The sequence below is a fragment of the Heterodontus francisci genome, chromosome 14 (genome assembly GCF_036365525.1).
Source record: "Heterodontus francisci isolate sHetFra1 chromosome 14, sHetFra1.hap1, whole genome shotgun sequence".
Classification (NCBI taxonomy): Eukaryota; Metazoa; Chordata; class Chondrichthyes; order Heterodontiformes; family Heterodontidae; genus Heterodontus; species Heterodontus francisci.
In genome coordinates, this window is record NC_090384.1 from 89,394,211 (window position 1) to 89,414,094 (window position 19,884).

Below are 19,884 nucleotides of genomic sequence, written 5' to 3' on the forward strand. Positions count from 1 at the left end.
CAAGGGCAGTCAAGCTTACCTCGTCTTTTGGAAGTTCATATAAATACCATCCACAGACATTCCCCTGCCCACCACTTGACCTACCCTTTACACATCCATGCTGGCTCTCTCATCAACTGAACACTTTTGAAGTGTTCAGTACTCTATCCTGAATTATAGACCCTAGTAATTTCCTGACAGCAGATGTTAGGCTAATCTGTCTACAATTCCCTGGTTTCCCTCTCTCACCTTTCTTAAACAGAGTGACCTGCACCGTTTTTCAATCTAAATACTGAATTGGGAGATTATAGTTAGTGCACCTGCAATGATCTAACCTACTTCCTTTAAAAGTCTGAAATGGAAACCATCTACTCCTGGGGATTTGTCTCTTTATTGCCAATATTTTCTTCATAACTGTTATCTTACATTAATTCTGGTGCATTCCTGATTCAATATTAGTTTCCTTGTGATATCCGTCATGCTAGTCTCTACCCCTACTGTAAGTACTGACTTGAGATCATCTGTCATTTCCTTATTTTCATGTATAATATCACCATTATCAGTTTTCAAGGGGCCCACATTGCTCCTGATCACCATTCTTTTCCTAATACATATGCAACGATCTTTGTTGATTTTGATATCAGTTACAATTTTCTTTTCATACTCCCTTGTTGTAGCTCTTCCTATCTGTTTTGTTACCTTTTGTTGTTCTTTCTATCTTTCCCAGTTGCCAGGATCTGTGCTAGTTTTTGCATTTTCATAAGTTTTTTCTTTTATCTCTTACTTCTTTAATCGTCCATCGCTATTTTTTTTGGCAAGTAGAGCTCTTGACCTTGGGGTATAAACTAGTTCTGTATCACATTAAATTCTTTTCTAAACACCTCCCACTGATAATCTGTCGATTTAGCCATTAACAGATTTTCCCAGTTTACCATCGCATTGCTCAGTCTTACCTAAATCTAGAATATTCGTAACTGTTTCAGACCTTTCAAACATGATGTTGAACGTGACCATATTATGATGGTTATTAGATAAATGCTCATGCACGGTTAGGCTGTTAACTTAGTCTGTCTCATTACTCATTACTAAACCGAATATAGCCTGCCCCCTTGTTGATGTTAGGACATGCTGCAGAAAACTAGCCTGAACATACTCAAGAAATTCACTACCTTTCCAACATGAGCTGGTCTGCTTATCCCAATTTATATGAACATAAGAAGTAGGAGTAGGCCATTCGGCCCCTGAAGCCTGCACTGCCATTCAATAAGATCATGGCTGCTCTGATTGTGGCCTTAACTCCACTTTCCTGCCTGCCGCCTCCCCCCACCCCCCCACCCCCCAACCCCCTTGTCAATCAAAAATTGAAATGAAAGTTAAAATCTCCCATTAAAACCACCCTGCTTTCATGACACACGTCTTATCTCACCGTTAATACATTCTACCACGTCATAGCTGTTACAGCAGGCCTACACATAAATCTCACGACAGCCTTAAGTCCTTTTTTATTTCTTAATTGTACCCATAAAGTTTCCACTACCTGCTTACTTCTCATTAGATCCTTTCTTATCATTGAAATGATTTCAAAGGCTACTTCTCCCCCTTTACCATTTTCCCTATCTTTCCTGTTGATTTATAACCTGGTATATTTAGTTCCTAGTCCTGAATGTCTTGGAATTATGTTTCCGTAATGGCTACCATTGTCCTACCTCCAAGATGAAATTGCACCTGCAATTCATTAAATGTGTTCGTTATACTCCATGTGTTTGTATGAAGGATGCTTATTTGGGGGCCAGACACCCTGCCTGTTCTTCTGCCCTAATATTTTTCTCACATGTTCCTTACTTCTCGCTCCTGGTTTAATTGTTCTGCATCATTTAGTTTTCCCTTTACCTGTAGTGCCTAAAGCACAATTTCCGACTGTTACTGTACTCTCCTGCCTTTTTGTTTTAGCTATTATCTATACTACCTTTATCATCTGAGCCCCCCAGCAACACTGTCTCCCCCACCCAGCCACTTACTAGTTTAAAGCCCTTGTGACCGCCCAATTTATTGTTTCAGCTAGGACCCTGGTCTCAGGTCAGTTCAGGCAGGGCCATCCCAATGATACAGTTTCTTCCTGCCCCAGTACTAGTGCCAGTGTCCCATGAAATGGAACCTCTCTTTTCTCACACCACTCTTTCAGCCACGTGTTCTCTCAAATCTTATCGCAATGCCAATTTGCATGTGGTTTGGGTAATAACACAGAGAATATAATCTTTGAGTCCCCCTCTTGGCATTTCTTCACGGACGAAGATTTTGGGAAGGTTGTCGCCATCAGTTGCAGGCCCGCTGGTGGCTAGTGAGGCCTATCTGTGACCGGCAGATTCTCCCACAGTGGGTACAAGTGAAGGTGTAGTCACTGCTGGGGGCAATTGGATCTATCCTTCTCCTCCTTTTCTCTTTCATGCTGGTTCTTCGCTCAGTCTCAAAGGTGTCTGTTGCCCTCCTGATGTAGCATCTCCAGGCATCACGATATATAGCCTGCGCTTCCCACTGGCGACGATTGATGTGGCACACAGAGAGGGACTTCTTCAGGGAGTCCTTGAAACATTTGCATGGGGCCCCTCTGTTCCTTTTACCCGTGGTCAGCTCTCCATACAACATGATCTTGGGCAGGCGACTGTTGTCCATCTGGGCAACCTGACCCGCCCACGCAGTTGGCTTTGCAGGAGGATGGCCTCGATGCTGGTGATGTTGGCTGTGTCCAGGACGTCAACATTTGAGATGCGGTCCTGCCAGCGGATCTTGAGGATGCTGCGGAGGCAGCGCTGATGGAAGCGCTCGAGAAGGCCTACATGTTGGCAGTATAGGACCCATGACTTGGCACCATACAGGAGGGTGGTGAGGATTAACCTTTGTGCAATTTGAGTTTGGTCTGTACTGAGGCTGTGGTTGTTCCACACACATTTGTCGAGTCTGTCAAATGTACTGTTTGCTTTTGAGAGCCTATTGTCCACTTTCTTGTCTAGGGTGGCATCAGACGAGATGATACTCCCCAAATAAGTAAATTGCTTGACCCCATTCAGCTCAGTTACCTCGATGACAATACTCGGTGGTCTATATTCTTCTTGGGGTACAGACTGATGCAGGACTTCAGTTTTCTTTAAACTGATTTTTAGTCTGAAGAGTTGTGCCACCTCGGAAAAATGTGTTGTTATACGTTGCAGGTCTGACTGACTGTGGGCCAGGAGAGCACAGTCATCAGTGAAAAGAAGTTCACGGATGAGTTTTTCTTGTATCTTTGTGTGAACCTGAAGATGCCTGAGGTTGAAAAGGCCTCCCTCAGTCCGGAAGTGTATGTAAACTCCCTCCGTAAGGTCTTCCGTTGCCTGCTGCAGCATCTTGCTGAAAAAAATGGTGAATAGGGCCGGGGCCCGTACACATCCCTACATCACGCCATTGGAGATACAAAAGATACTTGAGAGGTCGCTGTTTTACTTGACTTGTCCGTACTGATTTTCATCAAACTGCTTCACCATGGCCAGGAACCTGGGGGGGCATCCAAGTTTTTCAAGCATTTTCCAAAGTCCATCTCTGCTCACAGTGCCGAATGCCTTGGTGAGGTCGATGAAAGTGACGTACAGGCCTTTGTTTTGCTCATGACACTTTTCTTGGAATTGTCTGAGTGCAAATACCATGTCTGTGATGCCTCTGTCGACTCTGAAACCACACTGGCTCTCTGGGAGGTTTTCTTCCACAATGGTAGGCACAAGCCTGTTCAGAAGTATTCTAGCCAGGACCTTCCCAGCAATAGAAAGGAGGGTGATCCCACGGTAGTTGGAGCAGTCTGATTTTCTCCTTTGTTTATGTAAAAGGGGATGATAACGGCATCACGACGATCCCGTGGAATCCTACCCTGTTCCCAGCAGGCCGTGAAAAACTCATGGAGCTTGGTGTATAGGGCAGGGCCACCATGCTTCAAGGCTTCGGGTGGAATTCCATCGGTTCCAGGGGCTTTGTTGCTCTTCATCTGGTTGATGGCGGTAACAGTTTCCTCCGGAGTTGGGCACTCATCCAGTTCTTCTTTGACAGGCTGTTGTTCAATGCGATTGATGGCAGTATCATGCACCGTGCACTTGGCGCTGAAGAGAGTTTCAAAGTCCTCTGACCAGCGATCCAGGACTGATTCTTTGTCGGTGCGTAGGATCTTGCTGTCGGCGCTCATGGGGGGGTTTTGGGTTTGATGTGCTGGTCCATAGACAGATTTTAGTGCTTCATAGAAACTTCTTATGTCACTAGTATCAGCGTACAGTTGAGTTTTTTCTGCAAGTGTGATCCACCAGACATTTTGGATGTTCTTCAGTTTGCATTGAAGGGTGCTGCATGCTTGACGGTAGGCTGACTTTTTCTCTTGGCTGGCTGAGCCAGGTTAGCCTGATGAGCTGACCTTTTTATTTTTAGCAGAACTTGAATTTCCTTGTCATTTTCATCAAACCAGTCCCTATTCTTCTTGGTGCTGGGTCTAATGATCTTGTTGGAAGTATCCACTACTGCAGCTTTGATGTGTTCCCAGAGTTCTTCTGGAGTGGAATCAGCAGTGAGATCAGGATGTTCCAGTCTAGTCTGTAAGGTTGCTTGATATCTATCTCTGCAAGATGAGGTTTGGCAGGTTGATGGCCTGTTCTTGGGCTTAGGGTTGAAGTGGAATTTCAGCTTTGAACAAATGAGCTGGTGGTCTGTAAGACAATCAGCACTGGGCATGACACTAGTATGCAACAATTTTGTCCTTGGGAGGGGCATTCTGGATGAGTTCATGGAGATCTTATCTTTGTCAGCTGGGTTAGCCTTCTGGATTGAAGCAAAAACACTTATGAGGGTTGCATGCTGCTGGTCTTGGAGGGACAGGTGCAGGGACATGACGCGCTTGGAGTGGCCAATTGGCAGGCTTCAAAGTTTAGTGGCGATAGTCTTCTTCACCATGAAGCTGACACTGAAGAGGTGTTGTTCACCTTGAGGTCTACATGACCAATAGAGGGTGTAGCCAGCATTCTGTTAGACTGCCTTGCTCTGAGAAGCGGACCTCACTCAGGGCCGCTATATCAATGTCTAGTCTGGCTAGCTCATGGACCACCAGGGCTGGGCATCGTTGGGGTGGCTGTTGTCACCAGAGTCGAACATTGTTCTCTCATTCCAGCAGGCGAGTTTCAGAATTTTTCTTCTTTTCCCAACTTTTGAAGCGAGCTTAGGAGTTCGCTTTTCCTTCTCTGTCCTAATTTGACCGCATTAAGAGACGCCTGTTGACCGCGGCAAGCAACTGGGTGGTAGGGAGGCGAGCATTTGTTTCGGCCACCTTTTCTAGGCCCCATTCCAATTTCAGAGCAAGCAATTTTGAAGGTTCAGCACTTTAATTTAGCTCCTAACTCCTGGTACTCTCCAAGCCGGACCGCTTGCCTACATTTTCCGATGCTTTTGGTCCCAACATGGAACACAAAGACTAGATCCTCACCCTCCATTTGCAATATTCTTTCAAGGCGCTTTGAGATATCCCTTACCCTGGCACAAGGTAGGCAACATACCATTTGGAACTCTGGCTCCTGCTTACAAAGGATGCTATCTGACCTCCTAATTATTGAATCTCCTACATCTACTACATTGGGCTTTCCCTCCTTCTCCTCCTCCTCAGTTTCTGTGTATCCTCGTTCTCTATCTCACCTAGGTTCCCTTTGCTCTGTACACTATCAGTCACACCAACCCCATTCTGAATCTGTATCGCTCTATAAAATTTGACCAAGATCTGAAGCAAACAGTCCAGATACTCTTGCCCATCTCTTATGTGTCGGACTGGCTCCAACTCGCACTCCAGCTCAATGACTGAGCCGGAGATATCTGCTGTAGGCGTGTTTGTTTGAGACTGTCTCACTGTCTACAAACTCCCACATATTGTAATCCAGACACACATCCTGCTCTGCCATATCTTAGATTGTTATTTATTTCTACTTTTAAGTCTGTTTTAAGGTTTTTTCTTTACACACTAACTTGCACGAAGCACTAAAACATGGGAAAACATTTAAATACTTACTGTCTCAAGCTTACAAGACCACTACAAGTATTGGAGGCAAAAAGCAGCACTCCTTTCCCCCTCTGCACCAAATTCCCACTCTCACCAAATTCCAAACTATTGATTTGTGATGCACTCCATTTATGACAATGCTCTGACCATCTCTGTTCTGTAACCCTTAATACCCTTTGCCTAATAAAAACAGAAAACCCACCGCTTTGGCCAAGCTTTTGGAGTGTCTCTCTTTTTGGCTCAGTGGCCATTTTTGGTTATGTATGCCTCAATGAAGCCATTTCAGATGGTTTGTGTGTTATAAAGGGCTATATAAATGCAAGTTGTTCCATATTTCAGCCGAAATTCTGTGCTCTGCTTCACATAAAGTCTGAATCCAAAAAAATCAAGCCAAAGTCTTGGTGGGAAAAGTATGTACCATCAGAAAAGCTAGGTACTTTTATTTTTCAAAAAGAGAGATTTATTTTCTCAATAACTTACTCAAATGTCGAGGGTATGTTTTTCGCTCTGATATGTCTTTTCTACTGAGAGCATAACTGCTTTCTGAATGAAACTCACTGCTCTGTGCACTGAAAATGACAGATTTTCCATGAATGAAGAGTCATTGGATTTCCTCAAGCTTATAACAGATTCAAATCAGCCCAAGGCAAGTTTCCATTTGAGAAGCCTAGAGCTGAAACGGAATTTGATTAAATCTAATAGAACAGATAAAAGGCACCAGCAGTAAGCAAAAAAAATGTAAAAAAAAATCTTTTCCTTACTTACGAATGCTCTAAGCTTCAGGGTCTTGCTCCAAAGCAAGTAAAGTGTGACACTAAGGCCGGAATTTTACGCCAACCCAACGAGCCAGATGGCGGCAGTGGGGTGGCATAAAATGGAGCGGGAGGCTCCTGGAGGCCTGCCAGACCTGCTCATGCCTCCACCCCACTTTACGTGAATGTGAAAAATGGGCCGTTCACCCCAGGCCAATCAAGGCCCTTAAGTTGCCAGTTAACGGCCACTTAAGGGCCTTCGCCTGCCCCTCCACGCAGATTTCATGCGTGGTAAGCGGGCATCCTGGAACCGGGAAAGGCCTCCTGGTAAAAGCTGGTGGCCTCTCAGTGCCCCGGGGGTGGGCCCTGTAAATCGGGCAACGGGCCACCCCCGTGTCCCCAACCACCCCCAGGACCCAACACACCCTCCTTCCCCCCCAAACGACCACCCTTGCCTGACCGATTACCCCCGGCAAGGCAACCAAAACTCACCTGAAATCCCGGCTCCATGTCTTCATCAGCTGTCAGCTGGACTGCAGTCCCAGCAGTGGCCACCGCTCCTGGTGGCACTGCTGAGACTAAGAGCTGCGGGCCCGCTGATTGGCTGGCAGCTCAATGTGGCAGGACTTCCTCCCTCAAGTGGGTGGAAGTCCCGCCTCGGAACAATTAAAACCTGGGGACCCGTAAAATACAGATACGCCACTGACTTTTATGTCGGTGGCCAGCTTCCATCCACCCAACGTAAAATCCAGCCTTAAGTGTGGGGAAAATGAGCTAGTGTCATGTTCTGCCTTGTGGCTTTTTTTAAAATTCGTTTGTGAGATGTGAGCGTCGCGTTTATTGCCAATCCCTAACTGCCCTTGAACTGAGTGGCTTGCTAGGTGATTTCAGAGGGTATTTATGAGTTAATCACATTTCTGTGGATCTGGAGTCACATGTAGGCCAGACCGGGTAAGCAAGGTAGATTTCCTTCCCTAAAGGACATTAGTGAATCAAATGGGTTTTTACAACAATCGACAATGGTTTCATGGTCACCATTAGACTAGCTATTTTAATTCCAGATTTATTAACTGAATTCAAATTTCACCATCTGCCGTGGTGGAATTCGAACCCATGCCCACAGAGCATTAGCCTAGACTCTGGTTTCCTAGTCCAGTGACATTACCACCACATCACTGCTTCCCCTCTATGTTTGTGCCAAGCATTCATGATGCAATTTTTATGGACATATGTAGTCCATACTTCCCCAGAACCAATGAAGACTGTTGGAATCCGATAGTGTGGGAAAAATGGTCGAATTAATAAGAAATGACCACAAACATATTTCAATATTTCTCATCATATTTTCAGTTTCAAATAGATAAAAACAGATTACAGGTTAATGTGGTTGTTTTGTATAGACATAAACTTTACTGGGATCTTTTTATTGCATCAAATTACTCCAGATGCCAATCACTTCGATTTAGGTCACCAATCACATTTCCTTAAAATCAGTCAAAAGACAAAACTTCAATCCCATCACTATGGGATAGAATCCGAAACACTGATGAATCTGCCTTTGATTGCATACACAGACTTCTAATCAATACACCATCAGATGAAATTGGATTTAGAAACAATATTTTGTGCCAGAAGATTGTTTCAGTATCTTTACCAATGCTACTTGCTTAAGGGTGGATTTAAACTACGAGTTTAACAGTGGCGCAAAGTAGTCAGTCCAATAAACTTCAGCAGTTCAAATGCAAAGTCATGGCCTGATCTGACACCCTTCTCGAGGGATCATCCTTGGCTCTGGTGTCCTGACTCAGGCTGCATCTACTTTTTTTAAAAATTTGTTTATAAGATGTGAGCAGCACTGACAAAGCCAGCATTTGTTGCCCATCCCTAATTACCCTTGAGAAGGTAGTGGTGAGCTGCCTTCTTGAACCGCTGCAGTTCATGTGGGGTAGGTACACCCACAGTGCTGTTAGGAAGGGAGTTCCAGGATTTTGACCCAGTGACAGTGAAGGAACGGCGATATAGTTCCAAGTCAAGATGGTGTGTGACTTGGAAGGGAACTTGCAGGTGGTGGTGTTCCCATGTGTCTGCTACTCTTGTCCTATATGTTTTACAGTTGTAGCATCAATGTAAAGCAAAAGCCAGTGCTCCAATGCAGTGTAACTATCATAAATTCACAAAATGAAAATAATCTGACCTTTACAATCATTGAACAGAGAGCTTTCTCACCCATTTTTGGCCTAAGCTCAACAGCTAAGAATTCAGATATGATACAATGTCTGAAAGCGTGATAAATATGTCAGTGCCACTTGCCAAAAAACACTGCTCGTAACAAAACCTTAGAATGAATACCCGAATGCTATAAACTTGGTTTATGTTCATGCAATACAAGGTTAGTTGTATTGCTGCATTGGATCAATGAAGCCTCAAAGACAAAATCGAAGTGGATTCAATTATAAAACCCAAAGATTGTATTTATTCATATAATTTCAAAAGCAACAAAACACAAATTATCAAGATCCCCAACTGATGCTACTATAAACAGAATTTTACTAGCAAAATCTTTCAGGATAACAAGGAGTCTTGTTTTTTTTTTAAAAATCCAATTGGGAAGTGTCAGGCATACACCGTAACGTTTAGTATTGCTGTGCAGAAAATGAGCACAACCAATAGGCTCATAACATTTTTTTAAAAAAACAAAGTATCGGTTTAATTTTATTCCTTACTAATTGCTCTCCTCCACTGAAGGTCTTTGTGGGGTACAAATTTATGGCAGTGAATCGCTCACAAATACTTCAACCTCTGTGGCCATCATTCATTTGTGAACCTTGATCATGAGTGTCAGCAGGGGCACCATGGCAACGGCCAACCCAGTCAGCACCCAGCATTGCATGCTGTACATTTCGAGCAGGGGCCATGGGACAATGATCAGAAATCCGAACATCCTTCACTTTCCTTATCCAAAGGTTATATGGGCTATTTGTCGTGCTCCTTCTGCCACCCTGATTGAGAGTAACTATCTCAACGCAGACTGGAGAATCAAACCTGGGAGCTTCCTATGGCTCAGTTTCTCACATTGTGGGTTGCATTTTGTCAGTGACGGTGAAGTCCTGCCCTCTCAGGCCAAAAGCAGGAGCCTATCCAACGTCAGCCGGCAGCAGGACCCTGGGCTGGATATTGCTGGCAGCAGTCTATTAAGAGGCTGCCATTTAATTAAGGATGGCAGCCCACCCCCAAGAGGTGCTGGCCCAGAGGTCCAGCAGCTCAGCAGTGCCACTGCTAGCAGTGCCTCGATGGTGGGGTGCCCTCGAAGACTGGTCAGTGTGATTGGGGGAAGCTGGGGCCAAGCAGCCAAGCCCAGGCGACTGCGGGTGGTGGGGGGCAGTCGTGGAGCACAGGTGGCACGATGTTGGCCATTGCCATTGGGGGACCCCTCTGTGGGTAATGGAGCACCCGTGAAGAAGGGCTCCCCCTCCCGAGAACCCACTGGGAGGCCGGCAAGGTTTACCTGGCGATCTTCCCACACAGTGGGGGACCCAATGCCTGCGGAGGCGGGAAATGCCCCTTAATTGGCTCAATTGGCGGCCCAGTGGGTGGCCGAGCCGTCAGGTTTCCCACTGCTGTGAACATATCAGGCTCCCCTCCCGATGCCTGCTCTCTGCCATTTTGCCAGCTCTCCTGCCTCCCTGCCCGTTGCCAATGGGTTGGGAAAATTCAGCCCTGTAAGTCAGCTGAGCTATCAGGGAGCTATTTGTACAGTTTTATGCATGTGTGCTTATATTATTATACCGTTGAAATAATTAACCAAGAAGGTAAGTTGCCAGTTCCATTAAAATTGGAGTATAACTCAACAAATCAATAATGGGAATTCACTTGGTTGGTTATAATCTAATGCAGTATTGATCTTTAGTACAAGAAAGAACGGCTGTTAATAACATAGGATATTACAAGACGAGTCACAATACCGAGTATAAGATAACATCACTCTATATACTGTCATGTTATTTGGAATTTTAAAAAGTGGAGTTCAAATCCTTATACAAAAGCAAAATACTGTGGATGCTGGAAATCTGAAATAAAAACAGAAAATGCTGGAAATACTCAGCAGGTATGGCAGCATCCGTGGAGAGAGAAACAGAGTTAACATTTCAGGTCAATGATCTTTCGTCAGAACTGGAAAAAGTTAGAGATATCACAGGTTTATAGCAAGTGCAGAGGCATGAGGTGGAAATGGGAAAGAGCAAATAGGAAGATCTGTGATAGGGTGGATGGCAGGAGAGAGGAAATGATGAAAGGAATGATGAGGCAAGGCAAAAAGGATGGATTTTCGGAAAAGAGAAGAAATAAAAGATCGCTCTAGGGCAGTGTTGCCCAATAGAAATTGCTGGCTAGTCACAGAGGTGGCTATGGGGAAACCTTTCAGCCACATGCACTAATTTTAGTTTAAAAATTGCCTTTGCTCATGTATACTTACTTAACAAACATGTACCACCATTCAGAAACCAAGATGTACCAACATGCATACGCCATGCGGATATGACAACTAAGAACACATGCACATTTACAGTGCCTATCATTCAATTTTTATTTATGAATCAGAAATGCAAGCAGCCATATGTTGATTCCCAATCAACCACATGTTCGTTCATCTGTTGGTGTCATCTTCTTCCCAGAAGGCTGACTGTATGGATCTCCACCTGTGTCTGTCTTGTCCTGTCCTTACATAATCTGCATAGGCCAACTGCATCCAGTCCATTATATCTGTCATCCATTTTCTTCTCAGTTTCCCTCTCCTACGTTTTCCATCGGTCTTTCCTTCCAATAATTGTCTCTGTTTACCTTCTGCTCTAATGATGTGACCGAAGTATTGTATTCTTCTCTCTTTGATGTTATGCACTAATTTCCTCTTTTCCCCAGCCATTTCCAGCATTTCCTCACCTGCCTTTCTGTCTGTGTAGGATATGCGGAACATCCTCCGATATGTTCACATGTCAAATGCATTCAGCTTATCAATAGTCTCTTTATTTGCTGTCCAGGTCTCCGAGGCATAAAACATAGATGACAAAATGCAGCACCTCAGCATTCATTTCCTAAGATTCAGGGTCAGTTTCTTTGATGTTAACAAGTCCTTCATTCTGACAAAGCTGGTCTTGGCTATCTCAATTCTCCTTCGAATCTCAGAGTCACATCTCCCATCATCTGGGATAAGCTGCCCAAGGTATGTAAACCTTTTCACTTGTTCCAGGACATGTCCATTTACTTCAATTTTCACTTCCAGGGTTAGGTCCCTATTTATCATCATTGTCTTGGCTTTCTTCACATTCATTCTTAATCTTTATTCCCCACTCCTTGCATTCATTTTGTTCACAATTTCCTGTAGGGCCTCTTCTGACTCTGCAATTAATACAGTGTCATCTGCGTATCTCAAGTTGTTAATGTTCAACCTGAAGTGATTTATGACTTTAACTCCTTAGAGGGACTAAACCAAATCAGGAGTACATCCCTATGAATCTCCTTTAAATCCAAACCAGACAAACTCTTATAGACATTTGTTTGGGTCAAAAGAATTGAACTAGTTTTCCCTCAAAGGAAGAAAACAGAGAATATTGCCATTTTTCAGATAGCCTATTTTTAAATTATTATGGCTAAGTCATAAATATCCCAGATATTATAAGGGTCTGGTAACTCTCTTCAGTACGTATCTCTCCACTTAAGGGGACACAGAGAGGGGGTTCTTGTAGTTATAAGCAGAATGCTACATGAGCCTATTTACTAACTTTTATATATTTATTAAAGAATTTAACATGCAATACACTTTTAAGTGGATAAGTAGACTACAATATCAAAGATTACTAAGAGATGTAAAACATAATCTTCTTCCTAAAATAGAATCCAAAAATTCCCTGAGTAAGTCTCCTGCTTAACAAGACAAAACACTCTCAGTTAAGAGCAGAACCTCTTGTCATGCAGTCAGCCGTTCTTACCATAGGTTGAGAAGCACCGATGAGGAATTTCAACACCCCTGATTTTTCGATTCAAAACTCTCACGTTTATACTGTTTCTAATCTATTAACTCATCTTTTGGAATATTGGTGTTACCTTTCTGTCAGTTTTTTCTAACTTTTGTTATCCATACATGGTAATAGCATTAGCTACTTATTCCCAATTAATTATCTGCTGAGAATTCCCTCCTCACGAAGTTGTGAGCTTTTATCTGGTCAAAATGTTTGTAGTGTTTTATAGTAACACTAAGACTTAACTTTATAAATGTGTTTTATACTTAAAAGATTAGTAAATTTGTGCAGTAATGGTTTTTTCCTTTTTGGGTTAAATTGGGTTTACATGGCATCTGTTTTTGCAGGTAACGTTCCATTTTGTAATTGATCATCTATGATGGTACTTTGTACCATCTCCTTAAGTCAGTCTGTCTATATCATTAACAATTAGGATTACAGTTATCAGTACGGACCATGTATGGCCTGTCTCATTTAACTTAAAAGGCATTTCTGGTACACATTCTATTATAACAGGGATGTTCATGGATTTTTAACTATGTCCTTAAAGGGAATTTCAGTGAGCCTTGAATACTGACCATTTATTCAATCTCTAATTCTAAAAGGTATAATGTATTAATTATATCTAAATTCTACCTAATTAAGCCTATTATACCTATATTTCACCACAAACCCACCAATACTGCAACCTGGTAGATGTTCTATATCTCTGAAGATAGTTTCAGTGTACAGGTTGAATAGTTTTGGGGACATAACACAACCCTGACGCACTCCTCTTTTGGTTGGGAAACTGTCTGACAAGCCACTGTCAAGTCTCATTACCGCTGATTGTTTCTAATATAGATTCTGAATTATCATTTTATAATTTCTGTCAATTTCTAGTTTGTTTAAGCACTCCATTATATTCTGATTGTAGACGCTATCAAAAGCCTTCTCATAGTCTATAAAGCTTATATACACCGGTTTTGTACTTCCATATATCTTTCGATCACTACTCTCAAGTTAAAAAAGATTCCCTCTCTTGTTCTTTTCTTTGGTCTGAATCCTGACTGACTCATCTATCTCTTCTTCTATAGACTGGTCATTTCTTTCCAAAATGATTATTAAAATCACTTTCATCGCATGGCTCATGAGGCTTATTGTCCTGTGCTCTGAACACTCTGGGGCTTTTGGTTTCTTTGGGAGCTGAATGAACACTGACTGCAAAAGATCCACAGGTGTAAATTTTGTTGCAGAGGTCTGTCAGTTTCCCAATGTTAACATCATTCAGGGCTTTCCGGCATTCTGTTGGTACCTCGTCAATTCCAGGTGCTTTCTTTGCTTTCATCTTTTAGATCGCTGCACTGACTTCTGCCTCTATTATCTCTGGTCCTTCTCTTCTCTCTTGTGGCACCAATTCACTTCTGAGTTCATCATCATACAGCTCACTGATGTACTCCACCCATTGTTTCTCTACCCTTTCGTTTTCAAAGAGAAGTTCACCTTCCTTGCTCCTTATACAGCCACTATTTGTGGCTATTTTCTTCTTGTTTGTCGGTGCTTTAACTTTCTCATGCAATGTTCTCATATTGTGCCTTTTCTCCAGTTCTTCTATTTCCTTGCAACGATCTTCATACCATCTTTCCTTGGCCCCCTACATGCTTTTCTTATCTGCCTTTCTATTTTATCATCTTTCTTTATTGTTCTTATTCTGTCTCCTTTTCTCCATCATATCTAGTATTTCATCAGTCATCCACTCTTGATATTTCCTCCTCTCAGAACTCACTATTCAAAGTCAATGGCAACAGCAAAATGTGTGACACATCTAGGGCACAGTCATGATGCTTAAGGACAAATGGCCAGTCACCTTGGAAGAGTCAGGATACTCACCAGTATTCTCCCATAGTTAGTCATGGAATCTAGTTTAAACAGTGGTAGTGATGTAGGCAGACCTGAGCTCGCTGCAGAGATGTCTACTGTAAATAGAAACATGAACGAAGAGGACTTGCTAGGAAGTAGGAATAGCCAGGTGAATGACGAGGGCAGCCTAAACTCGGAAGAAAGGCTACCATCCGATGATGCTACTCTCAAACCCAGACAAGCAGAATCATCACCAGCAGCTGCTGTACGGAACAAAATGAAGGCAGGGGTTAGGATCTAAAATTGTTGAACTCAGTAATGAGTGGGGAAGGCTGTAAAGTGCCGAATTGAAAGACGAGGTTCTGTTTCTCCAGCTTACCCTGAGCCTGATTGGAACAGTGTAGGAGGCTGGAGTCAGAGTGGGAGTGGGATGGACAATTAAAACGACAAGCGAGCCCAGGGTCACATTTGCAGACGGAATGGAGGTGTTCCACAAAGTGGTCACCCAATCTGCATTTACTCTTCCCAAGGTTGAAGAGACCACATACTGGGTAGCAAACGTAGCATACTAAGTTGAAAGATGTACAAGTAAATTGCTGTTGCACCTGGAACAAGTGCGTAGGGCCTTGGATGGTGAGAACTGAGGAGGTAAAAGGACAGATGTTACACTTTCGGCATTTGCAGGGGAAGGGGAGGGAGTGTTGGGAGTGATTGAAGAGTGGACCAGGTAGCACAGAGCGAACCGTCCCTTCGAAACGTTGAAAGGGACAAGGAGCAGATGCTGTGCTTGGTGGTGGCGTCATGCTGGAGGTGGCGGAAATGGCGGAGGATGGTCTGTTGAATGTGGAGGCTGGTGGAGTGGAAGGTGAGGCCAAGGAGAACCCTATCATGGTTCTGGAAGGGAGGGGAAGGGGTGAGAGCAGAAGTGCGGGAAATGACATTTTTTTAAAAATTTATTCATGGGATGTGGGCGTCACTGGCCAGGCCAGCATTTATTGCCCATCCCTAATTGCCCTTGAGAAGGTGGTGGTGGTGAGCTGCCTTCTTGAACCACTGCAGTCCATGTGAGGTAGGTACACCCACAGTGCTGTTAGGAAGGGAGTTCCAGGATTTTGACCCAGTGACAGTGAAGGAATGGCGATATAGTTCCAGGTCAGGATGGTGTGTGACTTGGAAAGGAACTTGCAGGTGGTGGTGTTCCCATGCATCTGCTGCTCTTGTCCTTCGAGGTGGTAGAGGTCACGTGTTTGGAAGGTGCTGTCTAAGGAGCCTTGGTGTGTTGCTGCAGTGCATCTTGTAGATAGTACATACTGCTGCCACTGTGCGTCGGTGGTGGAGGGAGTGAATGTTTGTGGATGGTGTGCCAATCAAGGGGGCTGCTTTGTCCTGAATGGTGTCGAGCTTCTTGAGTGTTGTTGGAGCTGCATCCATCCAGGCAAGTGGAGAGTATTCCATCACACTCCTGACGTGCCTTGCAGATGGTGGACAGGCTTTGGGGAGTCAGGAGGTGAGTTACTCGCCGCAGGATTCCTAGCCTCTGACCTGCTCTTGTAGCCACAGTATTTATATGGCTACTCCAGTTCAGTTTCTGGTCAATGGTAGCCCCTAGGATGTTGATAATGGGGGATTCAGCAATGGTAAAGCCATTAAATGTCAAGGGGAGATGGTTAGATTCTCTCTTGTTGGTGATGGTCATGGCCTGAATGAAATGGACATGGTCGAGGTACTGGTCCACCACAGTGGGGGAGTCCTCGGTTGAGGAAAAAGGAAGACATAACAAAAGCATTGGTTTTTTTTTTTACACAGGAGTGCTTAGGATATACAGCACAGAAACAGGCCATTTGGCTCAACCAGTCCATGCCAGCATTTATGCTCCACTTGAGCCTCCCTCAATCAGCATAACCCTCTTTTTCCTTCTCCCTCATATGCTTGTCTAGCCTCCCCTTAAATGCATCTATACTATTTGCTTCAACCACTTCCTGTGGTAGCGAGTTCCATATTCTTACCATCCTCTGAGTAAAGAAGTCTCTTCTGAATTCCCTATTTGATTTCTAGGTAGCCATCTTATATTAATGGCCTCTGGCTTTGCTCTTCTCCACAGGTCATTCCTTAGCCTTCTCTTTTCAAGAGAAAAGAGACCCAGCCTGCTCATTCTCACCTGATAGTTATACCTCTGCATTCCTGGTATCATCCTTGTAAATCTTTTTTGCACCCACTCCAATGCCTCTATACCTTTTTTATATTATTGCGACCAGAATTGTACGCAGTGCTCCAGGTGTAGTTTAACCAAGGTGGATACAAGTTTAGCATAACTTCTTGTTTTGAAAGTCATCGTCAGAACAGATATGACACAGATAGAGAAACCAGGAGAATGGAGTAGAATCTTAATAGGATGCAAGGTATGAGGAAGTGTCGTCAAGGTAGCTGTGGGAGTCAGTGGCTTATAGTGGATATTGGTCATGAGCCTATCCCCAGAACTGGAAATAGAGAAGCTGAGGAAGCGAAGAGAAGAGTTGGAGATGCACTGTGTAAAGGTGAGAGTAGGATGGAAATTGGAAGCAAAGTTGAAGAAATTTTCCAGTTGGGCCGAGAGCAGGAACTGTCTCATCAATGTACCGGAGAAAAGGGTAAGGGAGGGGGCCTGAGTAAGACTGGAACAAAAATTGTTCAATGTATGACATGAAAAGGCTGGCATAGCTAGGATTCCTCTGGGTTTTCTTTTATTTAAAGGAAGTGAATGGAGTCAAAGGAGAAGTTATTCAAGTTTGGTCAAAATTGACAAACATTTATCTTCCAGGAATGCCCTCCTTGAAGAGGTTCTACTCTTCTTTCCAACAAAGTTTGCATTTGTCTCTCTTATAATGTTTTTTTTCATTGCTTTCTGTTTCCCTTCTCATGTTTGATCAGGAATCTACCAAAAATTTCTTTCACAGCCACATCTCTTTCTTCAGCAATTGTCTCCAGTTCAGATATATTCCACATAGATTCCAACCGAAATTCATGTTTCCGACCCACCAATGATTACAGATGATTACATGCACACTCTCAACCTCTCTTTCTTTAGCAGCACCGACTAACTCTATATCAACGCAGTTCCATTCCATCCTTCGCCTCATCTGGCACTTTAACAAAATTTTTCCTTCCTTTCAAGTGTAAAGGATCACAAACTTCAATAACTCTTGGAATACCAACACCCCCTCCAGACTTTTCTTCCCCTTCACTGACCTCTATCCGCATCCCTTATTTCAATCTCACCCTTGCTGGGTTTTCACTATTCCCCCCTCTGATCCCGAATGATCAATCTTCAGTAAAGGCCTCAGCTTCAACCTCTTAGGCATCCCACCATAATGAATTTTATGTTTGGTACAACACTGAGCTCTTTGTCCATCACCTTCGCCTCCCCATCTACTTCTTTAGCCAGGATTATTCCTCCCACCACCCCCACAACACACAGTGAACCCTTTCTCCCATCTTCAGAATTTCCATTCCACCAGGCTCCCTCTGGCCTCTTGCCCTCTCTAGATCTTTTCATTGAGAACTGCCAGCGTGACATTGGCCATCTCAATTTCTCTGCTCTCCTCACTCACTCTAAACTATTGCCTTCTAAACTTGCAGCACTCCATTCTCTCAGATCCAACGTGAACATTGTCATTAAACCTGCTGACAAGGGTGGCGCTGCTGCTGTTTGGCAAACTGACCTCTAAATAGTAGGGGCTGAATGCCAACTTACTGACACTTCCTCCTGGACCGCGGACCCACCACCAAACATCATTTCCAAAACTGTCACTAACCTCAGATTCTCTGGAGATCTTCCCTCCAAGGCCTCCAACCTCAGTCCCCCAACCCCACACAGCCCATTGCTGCCTCCCCGCCAAGACTCACAAACAGGAATGTCCTGGTAGACAGATCGTTTCAGCTTGTTCTTGCCCATAGAATGGCTTTTTTTTCCTATCTCGACTCTAGTTTTTCTCCCTTGTGCAGTCTCTTCCCACTTACATCTGCAACTCTTTGCCACTTTAACAGTTTCTATTTTCCTGGCCCTAACTGTCTCCTTTTCATCATGAACATCCAAACTCTTTATCTTTCCATTCCCCACCAGGACGGTTTGAAATCTCACCTTTCTTGATCGGAGGCCCAACAGTCCCCATCCATCATCACCCTCCCCTGCCTGGCTGAACTTGTTCTCACATTGAACAACTTCCCCTTTAACTCCACTTATTTCCTCCAGTTAAAAGGTGTTGCTATGGGAACCTATATGGGTCCTAGCTATGCCTGCCTTTTCATGGGATAAGTGGAACATTCTTTGTTGCAATCCTACTCAGGTCCAATGCTCCCTCTAAGCTGCACGCATGCCCAGTCGCTCACAAGCCATCCTCTTCAAGATACCACAAGTACATTGCAGCACAAAAAATAAGGTAAGTACGCTAAAATAAACAGGCTGTGCACAACAAAGAAAATTTAGAGGAATCATTGCTCAGATCCCTTCCCTCACCTCTTTCTCCAGTACATTGAAGATTGTATCGGTGCTGATTCCTGCTCTCACCCTGAACAGGAAAATTTTATCGATTTAGTTTCCAAGTTCCACCAAACTGTCACCTTCATATGGTCCATCTCCGACTCTTTCCTTCCTTGATTTCAACTTCTCCATTTATGGGCATAGGCTATTGAGCAATATCAACCACTGATTCCTACACCTACCATGACTACATTTTCTCCCACCCTGCTTCCGGTAAGGACTCTATTCCATTCTCCCAGTTTCTCTACCTCCGCCACATCGGTTCTGATGCAAATTACCATATGAGTGCTTCTGATATGTCTTTCTTTTGCCTCAAGAAAGAATTCCCCTCCACTATGGTTGACAGGGCCCTTAACCATGTCCATTAAATTTCCTGCACTCCTGCTCTCACCCCTTCCCCTCCCTCCCAGAACCATGACAGAGCTCCCCTGTCTTCACCTTCCACCCACCAGCCTCCACATTCAACGATCATCCTCCAACTCCAGGGTGGTTCCACCATCAAACACATCTTGCCCTCCCTCCCCTTTAAGCATTCTGAAGGGACTATTCTCTCTGCTACACCCTGGTCCACTCCTCAATCACCTCCCCAACATCCCTTCCCCTTCACACAGCAATTCCAGTGCAATCACAGGAGATGCAACACCTGCCCTTTTACCTCCTCCCTTCCCACTATCCAAGACCCCAAACACTCCTTCCAGGTAAAACAGTGATTTACTTGTACAACTGCTACGATCACCT

General features: G+C 44.0%; 1 protein-coding gene across 2 annotated transcripts in view; it reads right to left on the reverse strand.

Annotated features, from left to right (window-relative positions):
* Window positions 1-19,884, reverse strand: part of prmt3 (protein arginine methyltransferase 3) — a 291,866-nt gene that overhangs the window by 91,322 nt on the left and 180,660 nt on the right. The window lies entirely within an intron of this gene.